General features: G+C 41.8%; 1 protein-coding gene across 1 annotated transcript in view; it reads left to right on the top strand.

The window, feature by feature from the left end:
* Positions 1-18,064, top strand: part of LOXHD1 (lipoxygenase homology PLAT domains 1) — a 299,746-nt gene that overhangs the window by 11,940 nt on the left and 269,742 nt on the right. The gene's annotated exons all lie outside the window — the stretch shown is intronic.

Genomic DNA, 18,064 nt, shown 5'->3' with positions numbered 1-18,064 from the left:
CAAACTTGTAAGAGACCAGCACAGTGTAAATGACAAACCTTAAGAATAAGTGAGTATGTAGATGGTGTCCTTTAAGTTTAAACCACATTTCTGCCCTATTGAGCCTTGACTTTTCAGGACATAATTTTGTGATACTTGCCTAGTTTTGTGGTAAAATAAATTCATGATCTGCAGACAACAGGAACAACTACTGCATATAAATCATACACACGAACAAATTGGCAGCTGGTACTATAAACCTGATCTGTCGGCTCAGAAGCCAAGCAATGGTACCCTGTAATTTAAGAGCGAACTCCTGAGCTTCCACAAGTAGCGGCTCCCTTATCCTTTTTGTGGGTCAGCCACTAGAGAACAATGTCTACATACTTATGTATATACACACTCACGCAGCCAGTGCATCACAGTGGGACAGTATAATGAGACCATATGTGTAGAGAGTGGCCCACAACTTCACAACTGAGTGACAGAATTAAGGCCTAAATTCAGTATTCTCTTCCCTAATGGGGCTTTGTTTGTTAAAACTGCACTATAAACTTCATAGAGTTTTCTGTTTGATTTGCACACACACTCCCAATGCCCGGGCATAGTAACTATAACAATCTCCAGGGTGATCTGTACAAACTCATAGCTACCACTGGCAGCAAGTGAAACAATCGTTAAGAAAATGAATGTATGCAGTGTAGTTGTAGCCATGTTGGTCACAGGCTATTAGAGAGACAAAGCGGGTGAGGCAATATCTTTTATTGGACCAACTTCTGTTGGTGAGGGAGACAAGCATTTTTGAAAGCTTGAGCTCTTTTTTCAGGTTTTGAGAGCTCTGTGTAAGCTTGAAAGCTTATCTCTCTCACCAAAAGAAGTTGGTCCAATACAAGGTATTACCTCACCTACCTGGTCTCAAGAAAATGAATGAGCATTCTATTATCGGCTCTGCCACAGATTCCTGTATGTTCTTGGGCAAGTCACTTAGGCCAAAGTCATGAAACTTGAATGCCTAAGGTTAGGCACTTAAATAAATGCCAGACTTTCCAAGGTATTGAGCCCCTGCATCTTCCTTTTCTTGTGGGACTCCGGTAAATCAAGGGGAGTTGTATAGGCATAACACCTCTGAAAATCAACCTGCTTATTTAGTGTCACCGATTGAATCACTAACACCACTTTCTGCAGTGCCTTGCTGTTCCTTGGTGGTCTCTCATGTTTATATACTGAGTCAGATGTTCCCACATATGCACCCAACCCAGTCCTGCTTAGCTTGGGAAGTCTGATGAGATTGCTATTGAACATGGCACAATTGCAATTTATTTTGATGCTGCTGTTAGTGCTTGAACAACATTTGTGTTAAAGGTCAGGCGCCAGCTGTGACTCACAGCATTTTGCTTTGTTTTTTATTCACAGGGAAGAGAGTAAAGGGAAAAAAGTCAGTTTAACTTTACCCTCCCTGGGTTTGTCACATCTTATTTTTCCAGCAATATTAACATTGACATGTGGTAGGGCAGATTCAAGCTGGGTCTGTCTGCAATGGAAAGGCTGCCAGGATGGGTATTGAGGCAACCTGTGCAGGTGCAAATATTGGGAAAATGCATAGTAAAGATACTCAGGTGTCAGGAATTTGGACCTAAAGCAGAGCCAGTCTCCGGGCTACCTAATGCACACAGCTGGCCTGTATTAGGCTGCCTATTTGGCTTTGCCACCTGAGTGGATGGCTCAGCAGATTGGCTCTTAAGCCCAGCAGCTTAAGTTTAGCAACTGCTCAAAGCATTTTCCCATGGCTGTGACAGCGCCTGTACCTGATTGTTCCCAGCCTTGGCCCATGCCTTGCCTTGCTCCAGGTAACTGGGTTCTGACCCTCGGTGCTGATTCCTGAGCTCTGACTTTGGCTGTGGCATCTGACTGCTGACTCTGACCCTGGGCATTAATTCCTGGCTACCTATGCCTGCTCTAACCACTAGGCATGCTCCAACCACTAGCTGTGACTACCCACATCCCAGTCGCCAAGAGCAGAAGTGCTGTCCGTACCCCTGGACTTGAAGTAGTAATAGCAACCAAATGCATGGCTTAATCATATACAGGGTTTATAGTTTTGTGTGATGGCTTTTAGCACCCACACTGTAAACATTGTTCCAGTGCCCTTGAAAATGTCCAGGGCATGTGCTGATTTGACACATGAACTCAGTAGTCTCTGGTGGCAGGAGACTTATGGAGACCTCTGCAGAACCCCAAGCTGCCCAGCATGGTTGAAATTCTAGGGGAGGGTAGTATTAAAAATGCTGCCTGCGGTCCCCAGGGATGAATTCCCCTGCGTATGGCACTCTCCTGGCTAGCATGGGAAGGTGTAATTTGCATCTCCTTCTGCCAGCAGAAGTGAATCCTGACTAGTTTCTTTTTACATTTTAATAAAGAAAAATCAGAAAGGTTCAGGGTCAGGTTTTCCTTTGTGAACAAGGCTTGTTATTGTGAACCTTAATTGGCTGTTAGGTCACCACCAGTGCATGGCCTAAAAATAGGCATCTCCTTGCTTTATTTATTAATTAGGGTAAGTATTTAAAGATTAATGTCCAGGGCTGCAAGCACTGCTCTACCAGACATTGGCTGTGCTATAGAAATGTACAGCTTCTGTTGTACTATAAGGGCAGAGGTCCACATTTTCAAAAGTGGCCTTTAATTTTGGGAAACTGCAGAGTATTCAGCACTTTTGAAACTTGGGGGAATTGTCTGTGGCCAGTCAAGTACTTTAAATATACATAATGAAATCACAAAGGTGTACATACAATATGTCTGTATTTATAAACATGCATATTGTACAGTAGATGTAAAATGATTGGGATCTGATTTTTATAAAACATTGCATCCTTCAGCGGCACCTTCTAGGGACAAACTGAACACAGTCCTATAGTGTGCTGCAGACCAGTGAGTACTAAACTGTGCCTCCCTAATGGCGTTGATAGGGGTCATCATCCTGCCCTATAGTAATATTTCCTGGCAGTTGTTGAGCATAAAATAAGAACATAAGAATGGTCATACTGGGTTAGGCCAATGGTCTGGCCTAGTATCCTTTCTTCCAACAGTCACCAGTGCCAGATACTTCAGAGGGAATGAACAGAAGAAGGCAATTATTTTATAGATTCATAGATACTAAGGTCAGAAGGACCATTCTGATCATCTAGTCCGACCTCCTGCATAGTGCAGGCCACAGAATCTCACCCACCCACTCCTACGAAAAACCTCACCTATGTCTGAGCTATTGAAGTCCTTAAATCATGGTTTAAAGACTTCAAGGAGCAGAGAAGCCTCCCTCAAGTCACCCATGCCCCATGCTACAGAGGAAGGCGAAAAACCTCCAGGGCCTCTCCAATCTGCCCTGGAGGAAAATTCCTTCCCGATCCCAAATATGGCGATCAGCTAAACCCTGAGCATATGGGCAAGATTCACCAGCCAGATGCTACAGAAAATTCTTTCCTGGGTAACTCAGATCCCATCCATCTAATATCCCATCTCAGGGGATTAGTCTTATTTACCCTGAATATTTAAGATCAATTACTTACCAAAATCCCATTATCCCATCATACCATCTCCTCCATAAACTTATCGAGTAGAATCTTAAAACCAGATAGATCTTTTGCCCCCATTGCTTCCCTTGGGAGGCTATTCCAAAACTTCACTCCTCTGATGGTTAGAAAACTTTGTCTAATTTCAAGTCTAAACTTCCTGGTGGCCAGTTTATACCCATTTGTTCTTGTGTCCACATTGGTGCTGAGCTGAAATAATTCCTCTCCCTCTCCTGTATTTATCCCTCTGATATATTTATAGAGGGCAATCATATCTCCCCTCAACCGTCTTTTAGTTAGGCTAAACAAGCCAAGCTCCTTAAGTCTCCTTTCATAAGACAAGTTTTCCATTCCTTGGATCACCCTAGTAGCCCTTCTCTGTACCTGCTCCAGTTTGAATCATCCTTTTTAATCATGGAGACCAGAACTGCACACAGTATTCTAGGTGAAGTCTCACCAGTGCCTTGTATAATGGTACTAAAACCTCCTTATCGCTACTGGAAATACCTCTCCTGATGCATCCCAAAACCGCATTAGCTTTTTTCACAGCCATATCACATTGGCAGCTCATAGTCATCCTATGATCAACCAATACTCCAAGGTCCTTCTCCTCTTCCGTTACTTCTAATTGATGCGTCCCCAACTTATAACTAAAATTCTTGTTATTAATCCCTAAATGCATAACCTTACACTTCTCACTATTAAATTTCATCCTATTACTATTACTCCAGTTTACAAGGTCATCCAGATCCTCCTGTATAATATCCCGATCCTTCTCTGAATTGGCAATACCTCCCAGCTTTGTATCATCTGCAAACTTTATTAGCACACTCCCACTTTTTGTGCCAAGGTCAGTAATAAAAAGATTAAATCAGATTGGTCCCAAAACCGATCCCTGAGGATCTCCACTGGTAACCTCCCTCCAACCTGACAGTTCGCCTTTCAGTAGGACCCGTTGCAGTCTCCCCTTTAACCAATTTCTTATCCACCTTTTGATGTTCATATTGATCCCCATCTTCTCCAATTTAACTAATAATTCCCCATGTGGCACGGTATCAAATGCCTTACTGAAATCTAGGTAAATTAGATCCACTGCATTTCCTTTATCTAAAAAATCTGTTACTTTTTCAAAAAAGGAGATTAGGTTGGTTTGGCACGATCTACCTTTTGTAAAACCATGTTGTATTTTGTCCCATTTACCATTGACTTCAATGTCCTTAACTAATTTCTCCTTCAAAATTTTTTCCAGGACCTTGCATACTACATATGTCAAACTAACTGGCCTGTAGTTACCCGGATCACCTTTTTTTTCCTTTCTTAAAAATAGAAACTATATTAGCAATTCTCTAATCATTCGGTACTACTCCTGAGTTTACAGATTCATTACAAATTCTTGCTAATTGGCTTGCAATATCAGGTGCCAATTCCTTTAATATTCTTGGATGAAGATTATCTGGCCCCCTGATTTAGTCCCATTAAGCTGTTTGAGTTTTGCTTCTACCTCAGATATGGTAATATCTACCTCCATATCCTCATTCCCATTTGTCATGCTACCATTATCCCTAAGATCCTCTTTAGCCTTAAAGACTGAGGCAAAGTATTTGTTTAGATATTGGGCCATGCCTAGATTATCCTTAACCTCCACTTCATCCTCAGTGTTTAGCGGCCCCACTTCTTATTTCTTTGTTTTCTTCTTATTTATATGGCTATAGAACCTTTTACTATTGGTTTTAATTCCCTTTGCAAGGTCCAACTCTACTCTACTTTTAGCCTGTCTCACTTTATCCCTACATGTTCTGACCTCAATTAGGTAGCTTTTCTTGCTGATCCCTCCCATCTTCCACTCCCTGTATGCTTTCTGCTTCTTCTTAATCACCTCTCTAAGATGCTTGCTCATCCAGCTTGGTCTACAACTCCTTCCTATGAATTTTTTCCCCTTTCTTGGGATACAGGCTTCTGATAGCTTCTGCAGCTTTGATTTAAAGTAATCCGAGGCCTCCTCTACCTTTAGATGCATAAATTCTTCAGTCCAATCCACTTCCCTAACTAATTTCCTTAATTTTTGAAAGTCAGCCCTTTTGAAATCAAAAACTCTAGTTGCAGATTTATTTAATCCTTCCATTTAGTTTGAACTGAATTAGCTCATGATCACTTGAGCCAAAATTGTCCCCTACAACCATTTCTTCTATGAGGTCCTTGCTACTCACCAAAATTAAATCTAAAATGGCATCCCCTCTAGTCGGTTCAGCAACTACTTGATGAAGGAATCCATCAGCTATCGCATCTAGGAAAATCTGAGCCCTATTATTATTACTAGCACTGGTCCTCCAGTCTATATCTGGGAAGTTAAAGTCTCCCATGATCACGCAGTTTCCATTAGTATTTACTTGATTAAAAACTTTAAAAAGGGCTCTATCCATATCCAAATTAGATCCCGGAGGTCTATAGCACACCCCAAGCACTATCGTAGGAGAGGCTTTACTAGTTATCTTCCCCAATGTAATTTTTGCCCAGACGGACTCCGTCTTACCCATTGCATCACTTCTTATTTCTTTACATTCTACCTCATCATTGATATACAATGCTACTCCACCACCTTTACCTTTATTTCTGTCTTTCCTAAACAGCACATACCCTTCAATACCTGTAGTCCAGTCATGACTACTATTCCACCATGTGTCTGTTATCCCTATAATATCTGGTTTCACTTCCTGCACCAGTAGCTCTAGTTCCTCCATTTTGTTACCTAGGCTCCTCGCATTGGTGTACAAACATCTTAATTTTTGCTGTTTGGCCTCACTCACATTTTGTACCCTATTAGGCACAGTCATTCTACAGCCAGTATAACCTATTAGACTAGTATCCACACCGCCCTTGCTCCTTATATACATTCTCCTACCCACGGCTGTATCCTTTCTTACTTCGTCTTCTTCCCTCTCAATGCTAAAATCTGGCGTGGAGATTACCTGGACATCTCCCAACCATCTCCCCCTAATTCCTAGTTTAAAGCTCTCTTTATCAGTTGTGCCAGCCTTGATCCTAGAAGTCTATTTCCTTCCCTACTCAGATGAAGTCCATCCCAAGAGAACTGTCCTCTGTCTGTGAATGCCTCCCAGTGGCCATACATCCCAAAGCCCTCCTTATAGCACTACTGCCTAAGCCATCTGTTGACAGTCATAATCTTGTCACACCTTTGTTGCCCTTCTCTAGGAACAGGCAGAATCCCACTAAAGATCACCTGAGCCTCGATTTCCTTAAGCATCTTCCCCAGCCTAGCATAGTCTCCCTTAATACTTTCCAGCGAGAATCTAGCCCTATCATTTATTCCCACATGAAGGATAACTAGGGGATTCTTTCCCGCTCCCTTTAGGATCCTTTTCAACCTCAGATCTACATCCTGCATCTTAGCACCTGGAAGACAGCACACCCTTCTATTCTCTGGATCAGCTCTAGTTACAGGCCTGTCTGTTCTTCTCAATAAAGAGTCCCCGATCACATAGACCTGCCTTTTCCTGGTGACGGTGCTATTCTCCAGTCTCTCCTCTGTTCCCTCTGGCTGCAAGTTCTTTCCATTCCTATTTTCCCTTATAATCCTCTTCAACCCATCCTGTATCCTCCTGGGGCTCATATTTGGTGTAGTCTCCCTTGACTCTTCCCCTTTTCCTATAGGACTAGCCTCTCTTCTCTTCTTCCTTACCCTTCCACCTTCAACAAGTACCTGCCGAGCCCCTTCTTCATTTTCCAACTCTGCAAACCTGTTCCTAAGCTCTATTTCTCCTTCACTAGCCCGTCTTTTCCTCTGCCTGGTCCTTTTAGTCACATGCTTCCACTGACCACTTTCCTCACCCAGTCTCCCCTCAAAATTCCCCAGCCCTGTTTCCATCTGTGAGTCTGAGTTTTTCCCTTCAGATACCTCATATCTTTGCTCCATCATCTGCTCAAACCCCTTCCTAAACTCAACGAGACTTTCCACCTGCATCTCCAAACCTCGGATCTTTTCCTCCATCAGCTCTATCAGACGGCACTTCATTCAGAAAAAACTCTTATCAGGTCCCCCCTCCAGGATCATGTACATACCGCAGCTTCCACATCCAGTCATCCTCATTGTGTCTTCCACTACAGGAGTCACTGCCACTGCTGCCTCCGTATCTGTCATCGCCTTCCCACCTAAATCCTGTTAATCTGGGAAACACAAGTCACACCAAACCACCCCCCCACCCAGCAAAAGCAAACCCCAAACAAGCACCACAATACAAACTTCCCCTGTTTACAGCTCTGTTTGCTAGCTCCTGTGCCACTGCAGCTGTCTGTGCCACTGCCTGACTGGCTGGCTACCTTTATAGGACCTCTAGTCAGAAGCCCCACCCCCTAATCAGGGCTCAGCTGCTCTCCCAGCACAAAGCCCCTACAAGCCTCTACACACACACACACACACAAACAAATACTAAAAATACAAAACCAAGTACAAATACCTTCTCCTCCAACAGAACTCCCACTCAAACTCCCCTGTTTACAGCTCTGTTTGCTAGCTCCTGTGCCGCTGCAGCCGTCATGATCAATAACGTCCAGTTGTCCAGTCGTCCAGTCCCAGCTTCTGGCAGTCAGAGGTTTAGGGACACCCAGAGCATGGGATTGAATCCCTAACCATCTTGGCTAATAGCCACTGATGGACCTATCCTCCATGAACTTATCTAATTCTTTTTTGAACCCAGTTATAATTTTGGCCTTCACAACATCCCCTGGCAACCAGTTCCACAGGTTGACTGTGCTTTGTGTGAAGAAGTACTTCCTTACATTTATTTTAAGCCTGCTGCCTATTAATTTCATTGGGTGACCCCTGATTATTGTGAAGGGGTAAATAACACTTCCCTGTTCACATTTTCCACACTGCTCATGATTTTATTGATGTCTATCATGTCCCCACTTAGTTGTCTCTTTTCTAAAATGAGAGCCCATTATCGTAAAGTGTGTCTGGAATAGTTGTCTTTTTTTGGAGGAGCGATAACACCTCTTCAAAATATTTCTTTGATTTTAATGGTATAGCAGCTCCATGGTAATTAAGCTTATGTCACATCTTCTGTTTCAAGGGCAACTTTCTAAGACCTCTGTAATCAACATGTTTAGTCAGATTCCTTTGAAATTTGGAGTGCCACAGGAGGGTGCATGGTAGGGTTAATAACCCAAATTTTGCGTCATTTGAACTAGGGCTTGCAGAGATATAAACCCAGAAGAGAATAGCCATTTTTCAAAATATTTCTAGGTGGGTTTTTTTGTTCAGAGATAGAGGTCAAATTATTGATGTGATGCATGTCAAAATGATCTCAATCTGTCGAGTTTTACTGAAGGTAGTATGTGGCATTCACTAAATCTATAGAGGACCCAAATTGAGAGTGGTATTTAAGAAAATGTATACTTTTACAGTGCTCATGCACCAATACAGAAGAACAGCTGCTAGAGGGTTCCGTTCCTACTATTTAATATGCTTTAAAGCGCAACCCTTTAAAGTGCTCTAAAATCTGACCTGTTAATTTGGATTGCTTTGAAATTTGTGCCTCATGGGGGTTTGGGGTAGCATTATTGATCAAAATTTGGGGTCATTTAACTGAGGGGTTAGAGTTTCATCCCCCATCCCTCCAAAACAAGTTTTTTCTCCTGCCTTGTACTGTTAAACTGAGAGGTACTAGTGACTGGATGGCTCAGAGACCTTGTTGAGACTGATAGCTATAAACTCATCCTTCAGTTGACATAACTAAGGCTAAGGTAATCACAAAGGGGATTTTGGACTATGACTGGAGGTTGCTACAATCTGTAAGTCGTGGGTGACAATTTTATTTTCTGGGGAATGTAATACAAGTCTTTCTTTGGGAAAAATTAGACCTGTGAATGCTTCCTGGGAGGGAAGAGGTGTTGGGGGTGGAGGAATGAAAGAGATGCCAGGGCTCAAGCAAGTAGGCGCAGGGCCTCAAACAATGATTTTGGTTTCATAACTGATGTGGTAATCGGAGAGGTGCTGAGGCTATTAATTGCCATGCAAAGAGGTGCCAGGGCTCAGCCCTGGCAAGCCTCGGCAAAAATTAAGCACTGATCTTGGCACTATAAGATTCAGGAGGTTCCAGATCCTGGCGTACACTCACACACTTAGTCAACTCCCCAGAAAGAATACCACACATGTAAACTTAAAAACCACTTCTCAGCCTTTTACAACTCCCTTACTCATACTCACAGGATACCATCTTAATCTACACTTCACTTAACCATCATTAAAGCAATGGAATCCTTTCATATTCCACCTCACTGCTGATAATATTCTTTGTAATAAAAGCCTTGTCCCCTGCTACTGACAACCTACATAATTTTTCATAGAAATGATGGATCCTGAAGGTACACATGCACCTCTTCCCTTTGCTCTCACATACTAGAGGGTGGAAAACATAGATCTTCTCATATCACAATCACAGCTTGATCATACACCTCAAAGAAATCCACAGATCTCACAAATGCACCTCTGCCAAGCAGAACTAACTACTGCTTCTACCATCAGTACAGCTACACCTGACACCAACCACACTCACTTTACCTGGCGTGCATTCAGATAATAAATGCTTAGACTGCTTTCATATCCCAGCTCACTATTGAGAATACTCTTTGTATTAAAACCCCTCTGCCCTGCTACTTATATGACTTACACAATTCTGCCCTAAAATGATATATGGTATCATGGTATACTGGATCCTGATGGTACACCTGCAGCTCTTCCCTTGCTTACACACATTGGAAGGTGCAAAACACACATCTCCTTATATCGTAATCACAGTTTTGTCACACAACTCCAAGTAATCCACATGTGTCCTAAGATCACAAATGCACCTTTACCAAGCAGGCTCAGCTACTGCCTCCTCCACTTAATGCAGGTGATAACATAACACACATAACACACTTCCTGCTTCTAGAGTGTATGCAGATAATTGCCATTGGCTCCTGCCTGCTCCTGGAGAAAACAGAAAAGAGCACAATCCTTTTTTTCCCTTCCCCATTTTGTCCTTTAATAGTGTTTGATGGAGTCCTAGAGATGAGAGTGAATGGGTTATAAAAGAGCTTGTACATTTCAGTAACTGTGGAGTTGGCAGAGTAAAGGTATATGTGTTCATGAGTCGTATTGGGGCATGCTGAAAGAGGGCAGAGTTAAGGTTGCATGAGCAACCTTCACTATGCGTTTCCTAGTTTTCAGAAGTTTGTGTTGTCCAAAGTTCTGCAAGTGGAAGACATGCCACCAAGCAACCGTAACTATGCATAAATGTAGTTTTTTGCCACTGAATATTTCTTGCAAATCAGAAGTAGGTCTTCCCATGCTAGCTGCAGATGCAAATAACAATCTCCTCTCCCGTACCACTAACAGAGATAAGGTATAGTGTAATATCATCCTCTGTGCAGATTTTAGAAACTTTCCTATAGAAACAGCAATAACTAAATAGCACATAACATGAATAGCTCTGGTAGCAAATACTGAACTTCACAGAGGCATAGATCTTTCTCCTCAGTGTCTTAAATGAAGAAATTTCTTGAAGAAACGTTAACCCCAACCCTGCTGTGACACTCTGTACCTTGGGAGAACACCCTGCACCCCCATATTCATCCTTATAATATGATTGTGCGGTATCCAATACAAAGTTTGTCATATAGGGTGTCTTCGGAAGGCTCATGATGCACTGAGCATTGTTGTTATCATAGAATCATAGAATATCAGGGTTGGAAGGGACCTCAGGAGGTCATCTAGTCCAACCCCCTGCTCAAAGAAGGATCAATCCAATAGCATAATCAACGTTATAGTAATGTTATAGTTTGTAATTCCATGTATATAGTTATGAGGCTGAAAATGTGTACTTATGGCTTAAAACAAGCCCAGGCAAAACTCTCCAGGAGCAGAGGGGCAGATCACACCTCATCAGGGCATGTATGGGGCAAACCCAGCCCAGCTTCACAGGAACAAAGGACACTGGCCTAGGCAGCAACAAAGGATCTATTGGACTCTCGAGTATGTCACCCTCCTACCCTTGTTCAGTTTGGGACTCGGATGAGGTAATGCTCACCTGACTCTGAAGTGGGGGCAAAGCCAAGAGGGAAGAAAGAACATGATAAAAGGGAGAGACATTTGCCATGCTCTCTCTCTTCCACCTCCATCTACAGACACCACCACCAAGCGACTGAAGAGCTGATCAAAGGAGAGAGCTGGGCTGAAGTGCAGCCAGCCAGGCTGTGGGGAGAAGCATCTAAGTTTGTAAGGGCACTGAAAGTGTTAAGATCAGCTCAGAATGCGTTTTGCTTTTATTTCATTTGACCAAATCTGACTTCTTGTGCTTTGACTTATAATCACTTAAAATCTATTTTTGTTGTTAATAAATGTGTTTGTTTATTCTACCTGAAGCAGTGCATTTCGTTTGAAGCATGTCAGAGACTCCCCGTGGGATAACAAGCCTGGTACATATCAATTTCTTTGTTAAATTGATGAACTCATATAAGCTTGCAGCGTCCAGTGGGCATAACTGGACACTGCAAGATGGAGGTTCCTAGAATTGTGTCTGGGACTGGAGATGTTGGCTAGTGTCATTCGGTTGTACAATCCAAGCAGTGGCTGGCCAAAAGAGCTCAGTCACATAGCTTGGAGCAGCTTACATGCTAGAGGCTGTGTGGGAACAACCCGGTAGTGGGGGTTCTCATGGTAGAGCAGGGTAAGACTGGCTCCCAGAGCCGAGGATTGGAATGACCTAGCAGATCACCGGTCCAGATAACACCAGGGGAAAGTCACAGTGGCATGGATTTTCTCCATCTATAAAATGAGGATAATAAAACTGATCTCACAGGAATGTTGTGCAGCTTAATTCATTAATGGACCTAGATACTGTGACTGGTGCTCTATAGATTCCTAAAAGATTTGTAAATTACATTTAAGATTCTGGGATGAAGCACTATTATTGCTGCTTTAAACACCCTTGGCATAAGATTGACAAAATCAGAGTCTTATACAGATGCTATCACATGGTTTTAAACCCAAACTGTAGTTCTTCAAAGATTTATTTATTTATTCATTTATTTTTAAAGAAAACCTAATGGTCCCAGTTCATTTCTAATGTAACTCCACTGGTTTATAGTGGTGTTATGCCAGTGATGAAGCTGGCTCAATAGAAATAATACTTTTCATGCATTTTTTAATGTCAATGAAAACACTTTTTAAACATAAGCAGCACCCTACCTTTGTTTTGCTGCCCAAGTAGGAGGTGCTTGGGAAGGGGTGGCAAGCCTAGGAGATGGTCTTTTTCTATGTGGTCCACAGAATGACAGAACCATGGGTGAACCACTGTGTTGCAACAGTAGAACTTGGAAGCGAAACTGCCTACATCCTAGAGTAGAAATGATAGTTCAGTGCCCAGACCGAGGGAAATGTGCAAGAGCATACAGGCTGAATAGCAAAATAGCTTCTTACAGCTCTCTCCATTTTAAAAATCTAGATGTTCTTAGCAATATAGCTAAGGATTTTTCAAACAAATCTTTGATTTTTATTTTGATAGAATCTCTTTGCCTCTCTGTAGTGACATTAAAACCCTGAATTTCCCCTAGTTAAAAAAACTCCAGCCATTCAGCAAAAAAAAAACCCTCTGTATATTAATGATATTAAGGTTCCGCTTTAGTGAACTTTTACAAAGCAGCTAATGTAAAGCATAGATGAAGAAGAAGGTGGGGGGAAAGGGCAGAATCTCTGTACAAAATGACATTAGTGATTCCTCTTAGTTTTCACTTTTATCATCTTCCCTCCATCTAGCAGAGGTCGATAGGTCTTTGCCGGCTTCATATTTTTTTAAAGCACTCATTAAGTCTGAAAGGGCTCTCAGTTGGCTGACGCTTGCACATAAATACCAGAAGTGATAGCAGGTACAATTGGATCTTGACTTCTCTCTTTGCTGGATCATTCAAGCTCCTTTGCTGACAAAGCCACACCTGAGACAACATTAAGAGAGCTTCCTTTCTTAAGTGGTTTGGTTAAACAATCTGCCCAGCACCAAGACCTGAATTAAGGGAGTGGACAAGACCTGCCTCAGATAAATTGCAATGTGGTGGAGAAAGAGACTTCAGTCTTCTAGTGCACGTACTGGTAGGATAACATTTTGTCTTTTGTGTTGAATGTTTCTTAAACCATAGCCACCTGCAAACAGTTTGGAGTATTCCTGGAGTATTCCTGTAGATTGTAATGTGGTTTTGTTTCAGAATCTAATGTTCCACAAAAAATTTCCCAGCTGAAGATATCCTTTTGTCTCTGTCAAAAGAAAGTATTTACTATGAACAAAGCTCTTACCTAGAGGTTGGAAGCATGCAAAAAAAAATGCCTTAAATTGCTTCCATTCCCCTTTAGTCTAATATCAACATTTGCAATCAGATAAACACAACCAAAAGTAAACCCAAATCTGTGGGATGATCTTGTTTGTCTTTTGAATCCCAACAAATTACTCCCTGGGGAAAGAAATAACAGATGAGATAAAAATGCTGTTACTCTTTAACCTAGATAGGGCATAGCTTTTGGAATAGGCATAAATTAGTATAAAATATTTCACTGTAGCAGAGCCCAGTTGGCATTCCCCTGTTACTGCTGATCTTTAAAGGAAGCGTATTAATAAGGTTAATGCAGGTTAATAATAATAATAGGTTTATATAATAATAATTCAGGATTAAAAAGACGGACTATGTCTTGGTAGTATCTTATATTTTTTAATTATCATAAATTCATATGGCTGTTCGGCTACTAGGCTGCTAAGTATAGACTAGGCTACTGGAGTATAAAATAAGCAGGTTTAAAGTTTGCTTTCTCAGATGAAATGGTGAAGAACATTGCTGGGAATGAGCTGTTTTGAAAATCTGACCCTGGTTGTGATTACTGATCCTCGCTGAAAGTTCTGGCTGGAGTCAATAAATAAAGGTTGAAGGTGCCTTGTTGTTTTTGTTTCTTTTTATTTGTAAGTGAAAAGGTGCATTAAGCATTTAAAAACGGTGACTACTGAACCAGTGCAGTTATTTTATTTTAATTGCTCCATTCTGTAGAGTCTCATGATACGATGTATTATCTACTTCTTTCCCAACTAAGTATTGATTTTTGGACAATATTTATTATAATTTTTATCTATACTCATTGCAGGAGCCTTGCTCCCTTCCCTATCCCATGGTGTTCTCTAAAAAAGCACCCTATTCCTAATATTATTTGCAGTCAAACAAGAGCTTGACCAAACAAATATGTTGTAGAGATTGTCCACAATGGAGATTTTAGTGTTGATGTGACTGGTTTGAAACTGTGGTGAGTTTGCACAGGTGCAAATTCCATTTTACACCAGTGCAGTGAGTGTGCGCATGGTACCAATTCAGCCACATCAGTGTAGCTACACCAGTGCAAAAATCTCTCATGTAGACCTGTGCTCTTGATGTGTTCTGAATCCCATCAAGCTTGTCAGAGCAGGCTCAAGAGGTGTGTTCTCCCCTCTGAAGATGACTTGCTGCCAGATATGGTGGGTCTAAGTTCTGGAATCAAACCATGACGGAGACTCAACCAAGCACAATGCTTGCCATAAGAGAGAAGTGGTAACTCGGTCTGAGTTCATTTAGTGATTTATAGATAGTAACCAAAGCCTTGATCCACCCTTGGAAATGACTATAGTTCCAGCAAAGTGCTTAAGTGTGTGCTTAACTTTAAGCACACAAGTAGTCCCATTAACTTTAATGGCACTTTGTGTGCTTAATTTTAAGCACATACTTAAGTGCTTTGTTCGACTAGGTCCTTAGTAACCAGATCAGAGCATAGAGCTGCCATAACCCATTAGGAACACATAACACTTCGCTCAAGAGATGGAGTGCTCTGCTCCTGGGTTATCTTTCGAGGGTAGCCCTGATTGGAGTACATCACAGCAATCCTAGCACTGAGGTACAGTGGTGTGGATCTCTGTGGATAGCTCAGAATCAAGGAGGAACAGTTCCAGCCTCCTAGACATCAACAGATGGAACAAAATACAGTTATATCACACATCACCTAGACATCCAGGACCCGGGTGGATCCAAAGTTACTCAGAGATTATTAGCCATATTGGCTAGAGACAGCTATATCTAAGGTAGATAGTCCCAAATGCAGTCCCAAAGTCTCTCAGGGAAGGGCAGGTAGTGTATGTCAGCTCTCCCTCCAGTGACTTCATTAGGATGGCCTAGGAGCTATGATCAGCCCATGTCTGCCAGAAGGAAACCATCAACAAAAGGAGAAGCAGGGAGATCCCAGCAAAACATTTCTGGAAAAGCTTCCTGTTTTGAAATATTTACACAAAGGTAAATAGTTAACGTTTTAGACATATTATAAAATCCCTTAAGTGGCTCTATATTAAACAGTTGTTTTCACTTTCATCAGGGGGCTTTGCAAAGTATTAAGTATCACAAAACCATGTGAGGTAGGTAAGTATTATTATCCCAATTTCATGTATAGAAACAAAGACTCTGATCCAGCAAAACACTTTAGCATATGCTTAACTTTAAGTGTGTTGGCTATGATGAGAATACTCACATGCTTAAAGTTAAGCGTGTGGTTAAGTGCTTTGCTGGATCAAGTTTAAGACCCTAGAGGTTAAGGTTTTTTTGTTTTGCTTTGTTTTTTAAATCAAACTTGAGAGCCTAAAGGTAGGCACCTAGGTATAATTGTCCTGATTGCTGGAGATGCTGAATGCCTGCAATGCCCATTGAATTCAATGGAGACTGCAGATTTTCAGCTCCTGTGAAACTAAGGTGACTTACTTCGCTCAAGTGACTTGACTAATGTCACAGAAGTAGTCGGTCGCAGAGCTGGAAATAGAATCGGGGAATGTTGACTCCTTGTTCTCTACTCCACAGCTTGATCCTTCAAGGGGCTGAGCACTCTGGCCTGATCCAGCAAAGCGCTTAAACATGTGTGAGGTTCTGTTGAAGTCAACGAGTGAAATTCTGGCTTCATGGAATTAAATGGGAGTTATGCCCTTGATTTCAGTGAAGCCAGAATGTCACCCTGTGGGTCTAATTATATTCTGAGATTGGATCACATGGTGAAGTGCTTAGCTAGATCCAGTCAGAGTGCTAAGCACCTTCTAGAATTGAGCCCTTACTCACTAGAGTACACTATGATATAGATGGCTTTAGTCTGCCTCCTAAGTGCAATCATTGTATGTGACAGAGAAGAGAATCCAGCAGAGCCTATGACTTTGTAAGTATCTTCCTGTCTGCCTGCTGGAAAGATGATATTAGCGCTTTCATTTTATCTTACCCTCGTAAAGACTCTAAATTTTCCATAGCAGATTACTTGAGCTGTTTGATATTGCTCCTCTGCCATGTTATTTCATGTTATTCCTTTCTATTGTGGGTTCAGCTCCAAGCTTTTGCAAAGAAAGAGCTAGTAGGATTGAGTTACTTCTTATCTTTTTTTTCCCTTTAAAGTATTTGTGTGAGTGCTTAGATGCTCTTGTGCCTGTGACATTAGAAGACCCACTTGCCATTGTCACAGTGTCCTTTCTCCTGGCTAATGGCAAATACAAGTAACTATATCACTCTGCTCTTATTTCTGGAGTTCAGCTACTTAGTAACATAATGTTTATTGATAATCTTCTGAAATCCTCAGTTAGATGATATTGTGGATTAAGTTTTAAACAGCATTTCCAGGCACCCAACTGTTTGGTGCTAACAGTGTGAAAAATCACCAGTTGTTTGCTTCTTGACAGCTGTTCGCTGAGCCCTGTAATATGGAACAGTTTGGGGATTGCACTCAAAATATTTCTGAAGGCAAAGTAAACTAGTACTGAACAAAAGTTCAATGGGAAATTCAGTAGTCTACATTCTAGGGCAGGTTTTTAGTGAGGTGCCTTGGGATCTAGATCCAGAACTTGTGGGCTGAAAATGTACTTTTTATTGCATAGAAACTGGCTCATTTGCATTCAGCTACCTGACTAGTGTAACAAATCTGTAATTATGCACAGACCAGTGTTGCCAGCTAAACAGCAAGTAGGCTGCATGAAGAATAGGACTTGGGGACCCTCTGGTTCACAATAAAGGTCTCTGCTATTGGAGATAGAGATGTCAGTAAATGGAGGTTTTATATTTTCTGGATGCCATCCATTAGACTACAGGGCATCACAACAACTAGAGAGTTCTGATTCTATCGAGCAGAAGGCAGCGGTACACATATACCTGTGTGTTGTATTCACTTCCTTCTTTATGACCTGTTGGACCCTTGAAATAATTAATGGCAATGGATGTCCTTCTCTCTAGCTAATGTGGTTCAGGAAGTGATGTGCTTGGTCTGTGATTTGCAGGAGGAAAAGGAGATGGGAATTGGATCTTACTGCCATTCAGCAATCCGAGCTGGCCAAATGAGAGCAGAGAAGTGTTAATGGTGGTTCTTTTGGTCAGGGGAGAAATCAGATGCAGCAGCAATTAGCAGCAGGGTAGGATGGATGGGGGAATTAATATGGTTTAGTAAAGGC

Source organism: Dermochelys coriacea, chromosome 5 (genome assembly GCF_009764565.3).
Source record: "Dermochelys coriacea isolate rDerCor1 chromosome 5, rDerCor1.pri.v4, whole genome shotgun sequence".
NCBI classification, from domain to species: domain Eukaryota; kingdom Metazoa; phylum Chordata; order Testudines; family Dermochelyidae; genus Dermochelys; species Dermochelys coriacea.
This window is presented reverse-complemented; position numbering and strand designations above follow the sequence as displayed.